Source organism: Nipponia nippon, unplaced genomic scaffold (assembly GCF_047370975.1).
Source record: "Nipponia nippon isolate SJK-2023a ecotype South Korea unplaced genomic scaffold, ASM4737097v1 scaffold_4, whole genome shotgun sequence".
Classification (NCBI taxonomy): Eukaryota; Metazoa; Chordata; class Aves; order Pelecaniformes; family Threskiornithidae; genus Nipponia; species Nipponia nippon.
This window is the reverse complement of record NW_028262358.1, coordinates 78,349,269-78,367,193: the sequence shown is the minus strand read 5'-3', so window position 1 is coordinate 78,367,193 and position 17,925 is coordinate 78,349,269.

Below are 17,925 nucleotides of genomic sequence, written 5' to 3'. Positions count from 1 at the left end.
CAGTCAAACTTTGATACTCCCAGTGTAGTTAGGAATTACAGCAGCACACAGCACACACATCAGTATAAACAGCTGTGGATTACAGCACATGACAATGCAGCGTATTTGCAAGCTGATTTCAGACTTCTGCAATGCAGACCCAAAGAAACTGAAGAGAAACTTCCTTTTTCTCCTATGGCTTGAGGCTGATTCACTTTGGCAGTGATTGAGAGTTATCATAAGATGGCTGTTTGACCATCCGTGTAAAATGAGATGGATTTACTTTATTTACATGGTGGGCCTATCCTTCTTCATAACTGACGAGTGCCTGCAGCACAGAATAACTTCTCACAGATGATACAAACCAGTAGTGATGGGTGAATTTCTAAGTTCTAATTTTTAGTTTTTCAAATACTATAAAAGACAGGACTGTGCTCCTCTAGCTCCATTCATGCATAGCCTCAGAGAACTTTAGTTACATCTTACCAGCAAATGCCATGGATGCATTACTGTGCCTATGAGAGTAACCTGTCCCACCAAGGCCACACACAAACTGGGGAGGGCAGAGCAGTGAAGAGGAACTATCTAATCTCCCAGCCAGCTTTGTGCTTAAGCCACCAAGCCATTCTTCAAACACAAAAATAAATGTAAGATCTTACCATAAATTATGCAGTTGAATTTCTAGCACTGGTAATGTTGAAAAACCACCTCCAGAATTAGGGGTTGACAAAAAGAGTATCCCATTTTAATGTAAATTATATATTACCTGTGCTGCATGTCTGCATGGCATCTGTCTCCTAATACAGGTTTCAGAAGGGCATATCCAAGTCAGACCTCATGGAGGCAGCAGAATCAGGGGACCTGAGCAGGTTTTTTTTTCTGCCCTTCAAACACCTTACGCTCTCTCCAACTCACCATTTGTCCTCCAGGACCACACCAAGCCCTGGATCTTACACAGAAGTGCAGATTTGCTAGATAGCTGAAGGGTCTTTATCCTATCCCATCTCCTCATTTTATACGGGACAAGACAAGGCACCCAGTGAGACCACCTTGCAGCCCTGCAGAGGCAGTGAGCCCGAAGTGCAGCCCAGGCAGAGCCAGAGCAGGGCCCATGCCAGCCCCATACGAGCACCATTTCAGAGGGCAGCACAGGGTTCCTGCAGCCCCCGTGGCCTGCCCCGCTCTGCTGCTGCTCTTGAGATGCTTGTGGGCAGAGGAGCCTCATGACCACTGGCCCAACAACAGCTGCTCCACAAGAGGTAGAGCCTCCAGAACAGGCCACTGTGCCTTTGTCTTGCAGACCCAACCATGCTGCTTCCCTTCCCTCCCTGCACAACAGGGGAAGGGGGGGGAGGGGGGGGGGGAATCTAAAAGTATTTTTTGTAAGTCATTTCACAGTACCTTCCATATGACTAATCCATGACACCCCCTACCCATCCTATGCCTCCATGCTGTCTGGAAAGAGAAAAGAAGGGGGAAAATTCTCCGATATTTCTGAGGTGCAGAGAGAACATGTGTCAGCACTTTTTCTGCTGCATTCATATTTCAGGGCACAAAGCATTTCCACCAACAGGGTCCCAGTTTTGCTCCCACTGCTCTGAGGGGGAAATTCTTGATGGAAACAAAACTGCGTCTCTGCTCCTGCAGTAAAGCTGAGAGGGTACTGACCTCCTCCTGGTGAGCAGTGCACATTTACAGGCCCTTTACAATGCAAACTGTCATACATAAATATGCACTGAAGGCTTTTAAGAGTGAACGTTATTGAACCACCAGGCTGATAACTCAAAGCAGCAATATTCTGTTGTGTAAACACATGCACAGGGACTGTTCCAGGTCCTCCTCCTTCAGCACTCTCAGCATGCAAAGAGACTGCTTCAGCACCCAGCATGAGATGATCATTTCTGATTCTTCCGTTTAGAGAATTCCCCAAAGGTGGCCCTGGGCCATCTATTTTTTGGAACAATGTCAGCAATATGCACATTATGTCTGTAAAGAATGATGCTGCTACTGAATCACAGAAACAAGAAAGCCATCTAACACACTCAGCCCAAAACTATTTTTACCAGCCAGAAATAAATCTCAAACACAGTAGCTTTATATATCTACTGAAAATGCAGACATTGTCTTTGATATGTAATAGCTGTGCAGATGGAGAATTCTCCGTAGTGGTTTTTACTGCTTCTCTGGAAAATGGGGCATGACTCTCCCTCAGCTGGGTGTGCTCGCAGGCAGCCCTTGCCTCCCTTCTCTCCCTCCTCTTGCGCACTGTAGTGGCTGGCAGCAGGCTCAGGAGGCACATGTTCTGCCGCTCCACTGCATTACCTAAACAAATCCTGGTACAAAAGCCCTGCAAGGAGCTGAGAACCTCAGTATTCCTCTTTGCCTCTGTTAACACCCCAAAAACAAGCATGCTAATTAGGCTTTGGGAAGGAGAATAATGCAAGCTGCACAGGATTGTAGCCCTAGACAGCTCTTATACTCCTGCTTCCTCACTGCCTAAAAGGATAGCCTAATTAATTGACGTTATTGAATCTCTTCCTGGGTGCAGGGTGTTGATGCATCAGCTAATAAAAACAGAAACGAAGCTAGCACTTACACAAAATGACAATATCAGGAGTAGGCAGGGTGCTTTGTGTTATGTGTCACAGTTCATAACGGAGTGCAGTGGTTGACATCTTTATTAGCTCCTAACTTGGTATATGGTCCTCTGAGTGTGTGCATGTGTGCACGTCTGCCTGCGTCGCAAGGAAAAGAAAGAAAAAGCAGATGTGTAGAAGGTAACTTTAACACCTCTATATAGTATGCAGTATTTCTGTGTACTATAGATTGAAAAACTACTGTAAAACAGGTATGGACAGTTTTAAAATATTTTACTATACATGGACAGAGGCAGTAAAAGGCCTTAAAAAGAATTATATTTTAACGCTGTTTTACTGAAATTCTTTTAAAAATTACATATTTGAAAGTGCTTGGCTTTAAAAAAGTTTTTACAGAGTCTGATGATATAATGAGGTCAAGGAGCAATCTTGCAGAGGAGTACAGTATAAATGAACTAAGGAAAACTAATTTCAATCATTTCCTGTAGAGCATAACTGGTAGAATACATCAATTCCAAATGCAAAAACAAAATGATCAGCAAAGACTTTATTCATTTAAGACCCACCACAGAGCTAAAGACAAGGGTACATGCTGCTTTTTTAAAATGTTAGAAATCCATTTCACAGTGTTAATGCTCTCTCAATGCCCACTTCATATTTAATCAGTGAGCTACTAACATTTTCTCAAAAAAATAACCTGTCTTTGATGTTGATCATATCCGTATGTTGTTCAGTTGGGTGAATCAAGTATAAATGAGAAAATTTTGAAAATCTAAACAATGTGACTACTCAAAGCTAAGCATACACAGAACTGTTCAGCAGGGGCAAAGCAAAACTGAGTATTCACTCCAGGGAGATTCTAGCCGTGTCATCTGCTCTGCTGCCATTTTAGCCTGTTATCCTGCAAAAATCTTCTACACATATATCTCCTCCCATTCTGAATTATCTTACTAAGGACCTTGGTCCTAACCTTCACTGATTCCCATAAGAGCAAATGGTCTACTTTTCAAAGGTTTTTCCTTCTGTTTTATCAATCTATTTGTTTCTGCAAGTGAAATATTGCAAGCCTAGACTAAAACCACACCTGCTTCAGCAGACACTGTGCAAGCATCTTCTTACAGCTCTGCAGATTTATTTCCATATTGACCTAATTAGCATTTCTTCTATTTAACTTCTAAGTGCCCGTAAACCAAGATGAAGTTAGCTAAATACCATGAAGCATCGATGGTATTTCAGCCAAGACCAGCAAACTCATTTAACCACTGACCTCAAGCAGCCATGAGCCCCAGATTTTAGAACAGAAAGACTTAAAGAATTTATGCTCTGCTTTTTTAAAGGCTGTGAGTTTACTTAACAGAAAGCAATTCAAGAATTAAATAAGACAGTCTTATAAAACCTAAGGTTCCTGATAAAATAGCATTCTTATTCATATTCTGTTCCCAGAAATGCAGTAGCTCTGATACTGTAAGTTTTAATAGCAGTTCATGATGCTTTTTTTCTCCTCTCTTTTTTTTTTTTTTTTTGGAACCTGTTTCAAAAGCTTAAGATTTAATCTGTGAATTATTTTTAAAAAGAATTGTGGTGATTGATGCAAATATTAGGGACTGCATGTTTTTTAGAGTTCTTCTTTTGTTAGACGTTGTCTTAGAGCAACATCTAGTGGCACACTAGTTGTGCATCCTCCCTCAAAATCACTTGTGATGCAAGAGAAGAGTTACGGTAATAACAATGACAGGTTTACATGCACACACATACACATACACTCTCAGTCAGTCAGTCAGTCGGTCACTCACTCACTCACTCACTCACTCACTTTCTGCAGGAGGCATCATCCCCAGCCAGTCTGGGGAACTCCTTACACACCTTTACAGCATTTTCTTTATACTCAGAGTGTAATCATTAAAAAGTCTGAACTTAGACACTCAAATTGATAAGAAGAACTGTTGAGTACCTTACCTTGTTTTTCACAGCTGCATCCACATTTAAAACTCTACTTTTTTGTCTTAGTTCATCCAAAAGAAGTGTATTTTCTGTACAAATTTCTGCATTCAAAAAGGAAAAATATACATGAACATTCTTTCCTGATACACTCAATTTCTCTATTTGTATGGCTAGGAACTATTTGCACAAGATTTGGCACCCTGACTCAAGCAGTTAATTCTTACTCTTTTCTGTAATCTCCTTGATTTCAATAGGAATCAATCCTATTCAACTGATTTCACATTAAATCAATTTCAATTATGTGCTTGAGGAATTGTGTTTGTACCTTAGACTATTGTGGCAAAATTGCTTTCGTCTCTTTGAGTTGCTTTTTGAACATCCTCTGCACAAAACCTACCTTGTAAGTTATTCAGGTTTGGTCTATACTCTCTGAAGAAGAATAAGAAGAAAATTATTATGATTTTAGACACATTCAGGTACTACTCAGGAACTAAAATCTGAGAGAATGTTATTTAAATAAAAGGATTGAAATAGCTAAAAAAGTAAATAAAGATTTCAGAAGTTAAATTTGCTATAATGAGTAAGGTTAGTCCTCTTACGATGTCGTAAAAACATTTTTACTTAGTTAAAAACAACATGCAAGTAGAACATTTTTGTAACTAAGCTTTTATGATAACTAAAACCAGCAAACTGATGGGGAACATCAGGTGAGATCATGTGTAAATCTCTGACCGACTTGTTACACTATTTTAGCAGTACTTTTTCAAGTGCTGAAAGATTTTTTCCCCCTTCATTCTGGTTTAGCAGTTTTGTACAGTATTTAGTTCATTCAAAGTATAAAAACTGAGTGGGATTAAAAGATGATAGTTTGTCTTCCTCATCCAATCTACAAACAAAAACAAGCCATGAAAGACTAAAAACTAATTATTTTAATGTCTTGGGGAAATTGTAACCATAAGCAACTTGTTTAATTCACTAGCGACAATAAATACTTTCTCATTAATAAATCAGTTAGCTCAAACTACAAAAAGTTTTAATTTAAAAATATGTCACCGGTCTGTTTAAAGTAATTTTATTTCATTAATAAAAGGTTTTAAAAGATGCATTTTCTGCAATTAAATAGAACTGCAATTTAATAAAATTTCCATTTCCATCCACAGTAGTTTGACACAAAGAATAAGTAAAAGTATCAGACAATAAACAAGAAATGTCATTTGACATTTTAATGATAAAACGTTAAATTAAGGAGTAGCAGTGTGTCGGTTTAATGTGTAGTTTACATTTAGTTGCAAATCAACATGTCTCTATAGTTAACAGCAAATAACAACTAAGTATTTCTGAAGAAAATAATTTGAAAATAAAACAATGATGCAAGACTAAAACCAGTAATTAGTTCAATCAAGATTTCTTGCCTTGTGATAGAAATCATGGCTGAAAACACTTGGTGTATTAATTCTTGCCTTCAAGTGCTATATAGACTATTTTTAAGCAACAGTATTGCATTTTTGTTGCTTTTCAAGTTTCTTCAGCTCAAATTGAGCCTACAAAGTCTTAACATTATGTCCATGTGTTTGCTGCAAACTAAATAACCCCTGACAAACATCACACCAACTCATTGGCTGAGAAACACTGGACAGTGTCTAATGGGAAAAAAAGTGAAAAATAGGTACCAAAACTACAGAAACCCTCAAAATAAAAAGAAGGCTCTAGAACTACTCCTCCACCATAGGATGTCAAGTGAGCAATGCAACCATAGGCGATATGATGAGGGAAGGAGAGTTGAGCTCCTTAGCTTCACTGGCAAGCCCAGCTCTGATGGGCACACCTCAACAATAAAGACATATTTACTCAGTAAATGTATCAGAACAGCTAACTAAACAACATTTTTAAACCATAATATATTGTTGAATCCAGTACAGTCTAAATGGGTCCTCCACATCATTCTGGCATGCTACATGGTTTCGGTGAAACCTTGGGAAAGGATGACCAGTTCCAGTTCATGCACATATTAGGGCACACTTTTAAAGACTGACAATATCTCTTCCCTGTGATGAAAGAGGGTATTCATACCGCACGGCTTTAGCCATCTAATTTAAACAACTATTCTCTCTAGGTTCTTGCCAATAGCCAGTGGAGAGAGACACAGGATTTTCCCAGAGGTGATTCAGACCATGTAAATCTCTCTGGAGAGACTGACAATAGGAAGAGTTGGGTAATAGGTTGATCATATCCACTGCCTAAGACTAGATGATGTGAACACTTCCTTAAATCTTTTCAGATTGATTCGGCTGCTCATTATGAGCTATTGTACTTGAACAATTTGAAGTTTAAAACTTGGTTTGGTTTGAAACATTTCCCTTTCCTCCTATCTGGACAAAAAAGTAGGATTTACTTCATATATTTAAATAGGATTCTTTTATAACCCAAAGGCAGCTGAAAGGATTCTGCTGAATCCAAATACTCTCTCAAGCATGGAAAGCTATGTCGTAAAGGTGAATGTTACAGGAATTAATGAAAGTATAAAAACAGAATTTTATAACAGAAACTGATCTGAAACCTCCTAATGACCTCTCCATAAGCATTAGGTTGAAGCCCTTTTCAGATATACCTCTATTTAAACACATACTGAGTGTAAGTATCTTTGGGAGTTGAATTATTGGGTCTGACAAATTTGTAGGAGATTATAAGCATATGGATAAAGACAACCTGAGAATATGTAACTCCTACAGCTAAGTGCATTCAGAAGTCTTTCTGCCAAGTATTATATTACAATCCCTTCACCTTTTCAATAACTTATTGTAAGAAAGAGGAAACAGTAATCATCTGCAGTGTTCAGTATCTGAGAGAATTTGCTAAATTGCAACCTTAACATTATAAATTCAGAATTGCACCGTTCTTCTCAAGATCATTGTCACTAGCTCAGTTTTGTCTATGCTATTTTCTGTCCTTCTCACAGTGCCACAAGAAAGAGATCAAAATGTCTGATGTCCACTAGACCCTGTGGAAGAGTTAACTTCTCCTCTATCTTATCCAGTGTCACTAAGGTAAGTGACCTGACAATACTATTTTTCACATTTGAAGCCTCAGCAATAGACATATTTTCTTAAAGAGTTTTACCCAACGGAATAAATAAATCATAAAAACAGTAAATTGTTGATTTTCAGAGTAGGATTCTGATGGTTCGCAAAAGAAATATATGAAAACCAGAAGAAACAGCAGTCTGAACTTTGCCGTTAGAAATAATCTAGGAATGCTGCTACATATTTACTGAAAATAATCATGTAGCAAAGCATTCTTGGAGATCAAAAATAGCCCTGATTTACTGAGTTGGTTAAGACCCAGTGCTGGCAGGTATTGAGTTACTCCTGATGGGTGCCAACTTCCCTTTACACTACGAAAAAGCACCTATCAATAATCTTGTAAATTCTGCATAACGTGGCAAAACACTGTAATTCTTTGTGTTTCTGTTAGTATTTATCTTTCTTCATAAAAATCCAATAAAATTGTAAATAAAAGATAAACAAAAAAAGAAATTCTAAACTAAACCATGACAAGACCAAGGAGCTCCCATGACTTTGGTTGCAAGTCATTGTAAGATCAGCTAATCTGAATTTCAGATTCTAATCAGACATGGAAAAAAGGACAGCAGAAGTTCTTAGTGACTGAAGGGCTAATGGAGAAAAAATAAAATCTGAACCTTTAGAGTACATGAGATGCACTTTCAGATGGTAGAGCTATTTGCAGAATGAAACTAAGCAGACCTCAAAGTCATATGGAATTTATAATTCACTACATCCTCCAATTTGAAAGAAACTATTCTATTTGGGAAACTGAAAATCTGTAAACTTTCAAGTGTTGTCCTAAAACTAAAGCAATCGCTCTCTCAAAAAGGATTGTTGCTTTATTTATGCTCTGCAGGAATACAAAGGAAAAGTCTCTTGGTTTCTCTCCCTCAATCCTTCTCAAAAACATTTGAGATTTGAGAATACAGTCACCCGGCATGGCATTTTTCTCTTATGACTCTCAGAAATACAAAATCAACACATATGCCAGTTGGAAGGACAGAAATAGGACAGGGGCAGGAGGGATGACACCACCTGACACCAGCCAGTAAAGGTAGAGAAAGGGAGGATAAGAAGTCATCCAAAAATACTAAAACCAAATAATAAATCTCAGGTGCTTGTTAGGATAAATGAAACAGACAAAGAACAGAGAAAAGGATCACTGATAGGGGGATGTAGATATTTTGTGCTGAAATTTTAATTCCCTCTAATTCAAAATGACACAGATTTCCAGGATTATTTATTTCCTCTTCATCTCAAACCCCATCACATGGTTCAATCCAGAATCATTTCAAATAAAGTTCAGAAGGTTTAGGACAGCTTTTCCAAATGCACAGATCTTCTCAAGGAAGCAATTCCAGAGGTGAGGGGCTCAGCTCTGCTGCTCATTGTACACTCAAAAGATCCTCAGTCCACAGCTGACCAAAATGTTTGGCCAACTGTATACAGAAAGAGAACTGTGCAAACGCTCGAACTACGGTTTTCAGAAGTAAATAATGATATACAGGGTGCTTTCCATGCACAACTTGGGATAACTTGAAAATATCCAATTTTCAGAAAATCTTATTTTTCTGCTTTGTTGGATGCACCACAACTACACGCCTAAAATTATGAAGCATTTTTGATATCTTGTTCTACGTAGCCCCAATCAAATAGGCTATTGTGAGATTGCATCACATCCTACATCTTGAAGCTTCAGGAAGCACTCACTGCAAAGTATGGAGTCCTCCTGAAGCAAAACTTCACTTGCCACTTTATCAGTGTCTTAAGGATCAGTATTGAAAAAATAACCCAGTTACCTTCTTTGCAAAACATGATCATAAGTTGCTTCACTAAGCATGGAGGTTTTAGTATTAATGACAGACAGGTGATTAAATTGTCATGTACTAAAACAATGTTATAAATATATGTCACCATCTGATGCTATTATCTGGAAAAATCTAATAAAATAATATGGTTGTCAGTCATCTAACTGTAAATAATTATGGATCATGTGACCTCATTCAATACTACTCACTATATAAAATCTGCTTATGCCCGGTAGTATACATATATATATATATATATAGTCACCTGATAGCTCTAAAATGCAAAGTGTGTTTGCATGTATATTTATACACAAGGAGGTGAGAGAGACCAGAAAAAGTATGTCACATAGCTATATCATTTTAAAAAGGATGTCTTGTTATTTGGCTTGACCTGGTTATTTGTGTTTAACAGACTCAGATAGGCTAGTATTCTGCCTTTATAGAAATCCTAGTAAAGTAGTGTAAAGTCTAGTTGCCATTACTGAAACTTGGTGGGACAAATTCCATGACTGGAGTGCTGCTGTCAATGGCTACAAGCTGTTCAGAAGAGACAGGCGAGGAAGGAGGGGCAGAGGGGTTGCCCTCTACATCAAGAAATGGATAGAGTGTGAAGAGCTGTCTCTGAAGAATAGCCACGAGCAGATTAAAAGTTTATGGGTAACAGACACCAAGGCAACAAAGGGAACCTTGTGGTTGGTGTTTACTACAGGCCACCCAGTCTAGGGGAGCCTATTGATGAAGCCTTCTTACTCCAGCTACAGGAGGCATCATGCTTGCAGGCTGTCGTCCTGCTGGGGGACTTCAACCACCCCGACATCTGCTGGAAAAGTAGCACAGCAAGCTGTAGGCAGTCCAGGAGACTCCTGGAGTGCATCGAGGATAACTTCTTAAGCCAGGTAATAGACAGCCCTACCAGAGGGGATGCGATACTGTACCTGATGGTCACTGACACAAGTGGGCTAATCAGTGATGTCAAGATTGGAGGCAGCCTGGGCTGCAGTGGTCATGCACTGGTGGAGTTCGTTGTCCTGAGGGATATGGGTCAGGCAAAGAGTAAAGTCAGGACCCTGAATTTTAGGAAAGCAAACTTCTAGCTGTTCAAGGAATTAGTCAATAGGACCCCCTGGGAAACTGCCCTCAGGGACAAAGGAGAAGAACACAGCTGGCAGATCTTTAAGGATGCTTTCCACAGAGCACAAGATCTCTCAGTCCCCAGGTGTAAGAAGTCAGGCAAAGAAGGCAAGAGACTGGCATGGCTGAGTCAAGACCTGCTGGTCAAACTAAAGGGCAAGAAGAAAATGCACAGGCAGTGGAAGCAGGGACAGGTATCCTGGGAAGAGTATAGGGATGCTGCCCAGTTGTGTAGGGATGGGGTCAGGAAGGCCAAGGAGCTGAACTTAGCAAGGGGTGCAGAGAATAATAATAAGGGCTTCTACACTTATGTCAGCCAGAAAAGGAAGATCAAAGAAAGTGTACCCCCCCAGATAAGCAAGACTGCCAAACTGGTAACAACGGACAAGGAGAAGGCTGTGGTACTCAACAACTTTTTTGCCTCAGTCTTCACTGGCAACCTTTCTTCTCACACCTCTCAAGTGGATGGACCGCAAGGCAGGGACTGGGGGAGCAAAGTCCCTCCCACTGTAAAAGAAGATCAGGTTCGTGACCACCTGAGGAACCTGAACATACATAAGTCTATGGGACCTGACAAGATGCATCACAGAGTCCTGAGGCAATTGGCTGATGTAGTTGCCAAGCCACTCTCCATAATATTTGAAAAATCATGGCAGTCAGGTGAAGTCCCTGGGGACTAGAAAAAGGAAAACATTGCATCGATTTTTAAAAAGGGTACAAAGAAGGGCCCTGGGAACTCCCAACCTGTCAACCTCACCTCTGTGCCTGGAAAGATCATGGAACAGATCCTCCTAGAAGCTATGCTAAGGCACATGGAGGACAGGGAGGTGATTCAAGACAGCCAGCATGGCTTCACCAAGGGCAAGTCCTGCCTGACCAACCTAGTGGCCTTCTATGATGGAGTGACTGCATCAGTGGACAAGGAAAGAGCTACAGATGTCATCTGTCTGGACTTCTATAAGGCCTTTGACAAGGTTCCCCACAACATCCTTCTCTCTAAATTGAAGAGATATGGATTTGATGGGTGGACTGTTCAGTGGATGAGGAATTGGTTAAATGGTTGCATCCAGAGAGTAGTGGTCAATGGCTCATTGTCCAGATGGAGGTCGGTGACAAGTGGTGTCCCTCAGGGGTCTGTACTGGAACCAGTAATCTTTAGTATCTTCATCAATGACATGGGACAGTGGGATCAAGTGCACCCTCAGCAAGTTTGCAGACAACACCAGCTTGAGTGGTTGACACGCCTGAGGGCTGGGATGCCATCCAGAGGGTCCTGGACAAGCTTGAGAAGTGGGCATGTGTGAACCTCATGAGGTTCAACAAGGACAAGTGCAAGGTCCTGCACTTGGGTTGGGGCAACCCCTGGTATCAGTACAGGCTGGGGGATGAAGGGATTAAGAGCAGCCCTGCAGGGAACTTGGGGGTACTGGTGGATGAAAAGCTGGATGTGAGCCAGTAATGTGCACTTGCAGCCCAGAAGGCAAACCATATCTGGGCTGCATGAAAAGAAGCGTGGCCAGCAGGTCAAGGGAGGTGATTCTACCCCTCTGCTCTTGTGAAACCCCACCTGGAGTACTGTGTTCAGCTCTGGAGCCCTCAGCACAGGAAAGACATGGACCTGTTGGAGAGGGTCCAGAGGAGCGCCACAAAAATGATCAGAGGGCTGGAACACCTCTCCTATGAAGAAAGGCTGAGAGAGTTGGGGTTGTTCAGCCTAGAGAAGAGAAGGCTCCAGGGAGACCTTATTGCAGCCTTTCAATACTTAAAGGGTGCTTATAAGAAAGATGGGGACAAACATTTTAGCAGGGCCTGTTATGACAGGACAAGGGCTAATGGTTTTAAACTGAAAGAAGGTAGATTCAGACTAGATATAAGGAAGAAATTTTTTACAATGAGGGTGGTGAAACACTGCAACAGGTTGCCCAGAGAGGTGGTAGATGCCCCATCCCTGGAAACATCCAAGGCCAGGCTGGACGGGGCTCTGAGCAACCTGATCTAGTTGAAGATGTCCCTGCTCATTGCAGGGGGGTTGGACTGGGTAACCTTTAAAGGTCCCTTCCAACCCAAACTATTCTAGCATTCTGTGATTCTGTGATTCTATGAAAATGACATTGAATAGGCCAGAAAGCCATCTACTCAGTTCATACTCTCATGGCAACGCTTCATAAAATGTCATTTCTTCAGCTCCTGAATTGAAAAGATTGATTTACTTGTCATGTTGAATAATGCCTAAAGAAGTTTAAGGAACAATTGAACCTGAGCAAAGCTGCAGCAAAGTTTTCTGGGCATCAAGCAGAAAGCAGCTCAAGATTTCCAAGATAACTCAAATTGTCTCAGTTATAAAAAACAGGAACGTAGCTCACTGTGGACTGAAACCATGCCACATTGTCAGTACGGTCAGAGGGACCAAATGTGACATGTTGGACAGCAAAGTGGTCAGCCATTGGCATACTGGGCTGAGTAATAAGTTGTTGAATGATAGGCTTGGTCCCCACCAAAAGGAGCTATTACCTCTCTGGGGCAGGTAACGCAAATGAATGCCTTACAAAAACTTTAATGTTTGACATAGCAGCATCTGCTCAGAATAGGCCTAAGATAAAAGCATGCAATTCTTTACATGTACCTAGTTTGTAATATTCTGTGTTTAATACTGAAAATGAATCAGTGAAAAAAAAATACCAGGGGTACAACAAGATGGATGCAAAAACCTCACCACTGAGTTGAGGCACTGAATGAAGAATAGACAGTCAACCTGAAATTTGAAAACATGTCCATTTCTGTGAGGTTTTCAACAAGAGTAAAGTCAAATGAAAATCATACTGATAAAGACTGAATCATGCTGAAATGTTAAGTTGTTTTGATAAATTCAGACTTTTAGACAATCTCAAAATAATATCAGTATAACAATTTTTTGCTAAAACAAAAGCAAACTTGTGCTTATATTACATGTTATATATGTATACATAAAAATGTATATAAAAACAGTCGTTATGTATGTTCTGGTTATTTTTTATGTAGGTTATACTTTTATGTGAATCATGGGATTATTTTCATTTTAAGCATTTCATAATGTGACATCATATCAATATATTTCATTTTATACAACAAAACATTATGATAGTCCCAATACAGATCTTTTTTTCATGAAGGGCAGAATACTCTTGAAACCAGCTGAATTGCCCACAGACTTGAAATTCCACCTTCTGGTGGTTTCAGATAAGGGTGAAAATCACTGGCTAAAGAAATGCCATTTGATTACTATTGCATTTATTGCTTCTCAAAAGGAACCAGGTTGTTTAGATCTGATGGATCAGTGAAACAGAGCAAGCTGAGGAGCACTGCCTGAGCTATATAAGGCAGTAGCTCCTGCAAGCCAGGGTCTGCTGCACATGGGTTACTAAGAAGTATGAAATGCCAATTGCAGCTGCTGACTGACATCATGGTTGCCCATCACAAACTGCCTAGACCACTTTAACTGCTCATTAAGTCCGTTAAACTCCAGAGGTGAGGTGACGGTTATGTGTACCCAGCATCAGTGTAAATACAACATGCAAGTCACATGCTTTTATTTTCGGGCCATTATTTCAAATTTGGTTAATGAAGAATGAGTGCTTTTACATCAGCGCATTCCAAGGTTGAGCTGCTTTATAGCATGCAAACCCAATCACCTCTATTGGCTGTGTTCCCACTGGCAAGGCGAAAAACTGGCCATTAAATTGCTATATAAAGTGATAGTGTGACCGTTGGCAATGTTCAAGTTAAGGTTGTGTCAGCAATAGCCTTTCCATTACAAACCCCCATTTTTCAGGGGGGGTTATGCCTTGAGATAAAATCCCATTGTAATTCTTCATTCAGTGCCTCAACTCGGCCATGAGGTTTTTGTATGCATCATGTTGCACCTCTGGTATTTTTTTCTCACTGATTCATTTTCAGTATTGAACATAAAATATTACAAAATGGACACATGTAAAGAATTGCAGCAAGCAGAACAAGCAGTGCTTCTGCCATTTTTCTGAAAAAGAAATGGGAAAGAGGCCTCAAACTCCCTGCCAGCAAAACTTCCCTTTTCACCTCAGGGTATCTACCATGCATCAGGTATTCTAAGCTAAAAATACAGCAGAGACAAAATCTGCACCCTTGTGCAAAGTTACCTTCTGCATTGCCTTCACTTGTATTTTTACCTCAGGCTACCTGAAACACATAGTACCCTGAGGTAAAACACAGATTTTGTGGTAGTAAAGACAAGCCCTAACAAGGATCCTGATCCTGCCAACAGTTAGAAATAAGTTTATTCTCAAAGAGGTATTAATACCTCGACATCAGGAGCCATGCATGCAAAAAACATCACAGTTCTTGTTAGAATGAATGGATGTACTGTACATTTTTCCTTACACCCAACATTAGAGACAGTTCGGGCCTCTTAGAATGCAGAGCAGCTGTCTGTAAAAAGCTGGCCGGTGCGAGGGGCCACCTGGAACAGCACAATTTTGTTTTCTTGTTTCAACTTAGATGACCCTTTATCTTGTCTGAGCAGGCGTTGTAATGTTCTTAGATGGTGGTTAATTAGAAGTCAGTGCTGGAGTTGATAACTAAGATGTCTTTTATGTAAGAACAAGTAAACTGAAAAAAAAAAAAAAACAACTTAGGTGAAAAGGGCTGATGAGAGGAAAGAAAAATCTCTGTCTCTCCCATTACCTGCCACTACCTTCTTCTGTCCAGCTGGCTTAACTGCAGCACCCACAATGCTTCCAGGACTGCTGCGCTTCAGCACAAAGCTGACAGGACCAGATACAGTTATAAAAGCCACATGGGTTTCCTTTGTCACCTTGCACCTATAGCTGAGTTAATTGGTCTTCTGTACCCCTAAAGAGAGTCCTCCAAAAGCAGGCTGCTCATACAGCAAGGCGAAGGCACGGTGTATGCACTGTGCTTCCAATGCACCACAAACACAAATGGTTGTGCAGGTGGGAGGGCAACAAAATCAGAGGAATCATTTTTCTATCTGAAGTTCTAACCCTTTCAATAGTTTACAGTTTGCCTATTCAAACCACTTTGTCAAATTTACAAAGACAACTAACTACTCAAGAAATTTTTTGTCTGCATGTTTTTAATGAGAAAATATGGTCAGTGAAAAATATTTCCTGTAACTGATATTTTAAATTTGACAATGCTAGGGTTGTTTTTTTTTCTTCCCATAAAAAAACCGAAACCCAATATTTTGCTTTGGGTTCAAATGACTCCAATAAAAACACTTAATTTCTGGTTTAAAGCGGAGGCTTGACATCTATATACAGCTTTATATAGACAAGTTCTGCCACAGTGTATATTCTGGTGTGGGTCTCAGTTTCTCTTGTTAAAACCTTTTCATTTCCTAGAAATAAATATTTCTGGAGCAAAGACTTGAAAGTCTGGCCCAGTGAGTGTAAAGAAATTATTCAGAGAGAAACGAGTCCAACAGACAAGAAAGAGATCGAATCTGTAGCCGAGAGGTTTGCACTGAGAAGGAATTGAAAAGAAGAAAGCAGAGCCCTAGCAGATCAGTTCAACGGTTTTCTGCGCAGACTGTTGCTGAACTTTGACAGCACAGTTAGCATTGCCCAGAGAAGAGAGACACCCTCAAGTCACTTATAAATTAAAGACTTGACCTTTCGAGCATATATTCCTGTGTACTGTATACACCGGGCGCCTTAAGTCCTCAAGTGCTATGTTCTGAATGATGTTATGCAGCGCTGCTTCCCACTTTAATTATTTCAATTATTTTAGGGTAGCATCAGCAACATTCAAGACACGTTTAAATAGACTTCTCATTGTGAACAGAACTAAGTGTTTAATGGGAACGCCATCAGCATGGCAGACAAATACCCTGACCTTGAAAATTTTCAAAGCCAATGGATACAAGACTGAATACAAATATTTATTTAGATGAAAATTTACTGCACTTGGCTTTATCATTCCGAGTTACTCACGTTTCAATTTTCCTAAATATGCTCAGAAACCATGGTTTGTGACAGAAAGGAGAAGAGTGGATATTGTTGCCATGGAAACAAAAACATTTTTCTTCTGCTCCAAAAATGTAGTCTATTAGAGACCAGTGAGGGAAAAAAATAGCATGTGTATATAATTAATTTTACTCTCTGTCATGTTTTTCAGATTTCAAAAGATTGTTTCTGTTAGGGTTTTCAGAAACAGAGACACTTAACCACAGTAGGAATCTTTACAGGCAATGGGGTGCACCTTTGCTAATGTAATGTAGTGAAGGTGCATTTCTCCTTTCTATCCCCCTGCTTCAGTGGGAATTTTATTTCCTCACTTGCTGTTGTATTGGATAGGACATTCAGACAGGCGCTAGATCTGCGTTTTACATTTGGGACTTAGAGCTATTGCCTCCTGATGTATTGCTCTTAACCGGCCAAATAAAAATGAGAGAGATTTTTTATGAGCAGAGAGTTTGTTAAAATGCAGGTGATCATTGCTTATTCCATAAAAGCTTTTCCAGCTTATTTTTTCTCAGACTGATCTCCTTCCTTTGTTCTACATACTCATGACCCTGGACTTTAATCCCAGTGGTAAAGCTAATTTTCTTCGAAACTGCTCTGAGTTCTGGCATTCAACAAAATTAGTGTTTTGCCATCAGTCTGGACAGAACTACAATCCCCCTCAAATACCTCTACATGCAAAAAGCACTTAAGCACCATCTCCATTTGGATGCCAGTTTGGTCAGCTTGATTTTTGTGCAAGAGAAGAATTAAAATGATATTTTTTTTAAGTAACAAATATGCATATTCTTATTAAACTTTCTACTTTGTCCTCACACCCATGTAGATGATGTACTTCATTGCTGATGGGGAAGCACACGGAAATATTCAAGTATCTTTCACTGTTTCAGTTCCCTCTGTTTTGGAAGTATAGATACTTTGTGCTCCTCTTGTCTTTCAAGTGTGCATCATAGGTAATTATGTGATTTCTTATTAGCTTTATGTTGATTTGAGCTTATTTGGTGCAGTCACTTGTGATTCTGCAACACATGCTCCATCATCTCTTTGATTGTTTCCTAATTAATTGAAGAGTCTGATCATCCACTTCCAACTAGTTTTTAAGTACCCTCAATCATTTTTTGTTTGGGAATTGATTTAGAGCTGAAACATGTCTCAACTAATTGCAAGACATAATACCACAAAACTGTATGAATTAACAAATATTAATGCATACTCAACATCTATCCTAGATACCAATATTTATACACACACACAGAGGGTGCTACTACAGGCTGAAATTAGAAGACAGCAAGAATGCAGTTTATCCAAAGTCCGTATTTCTCTAGTAAATTCAAATCAGCGTGAGGAGTATATCACTTTCATACTAAGTTAAGCATCTTCTATGGTAACAGGAGTTTCTAGATGACCCTTA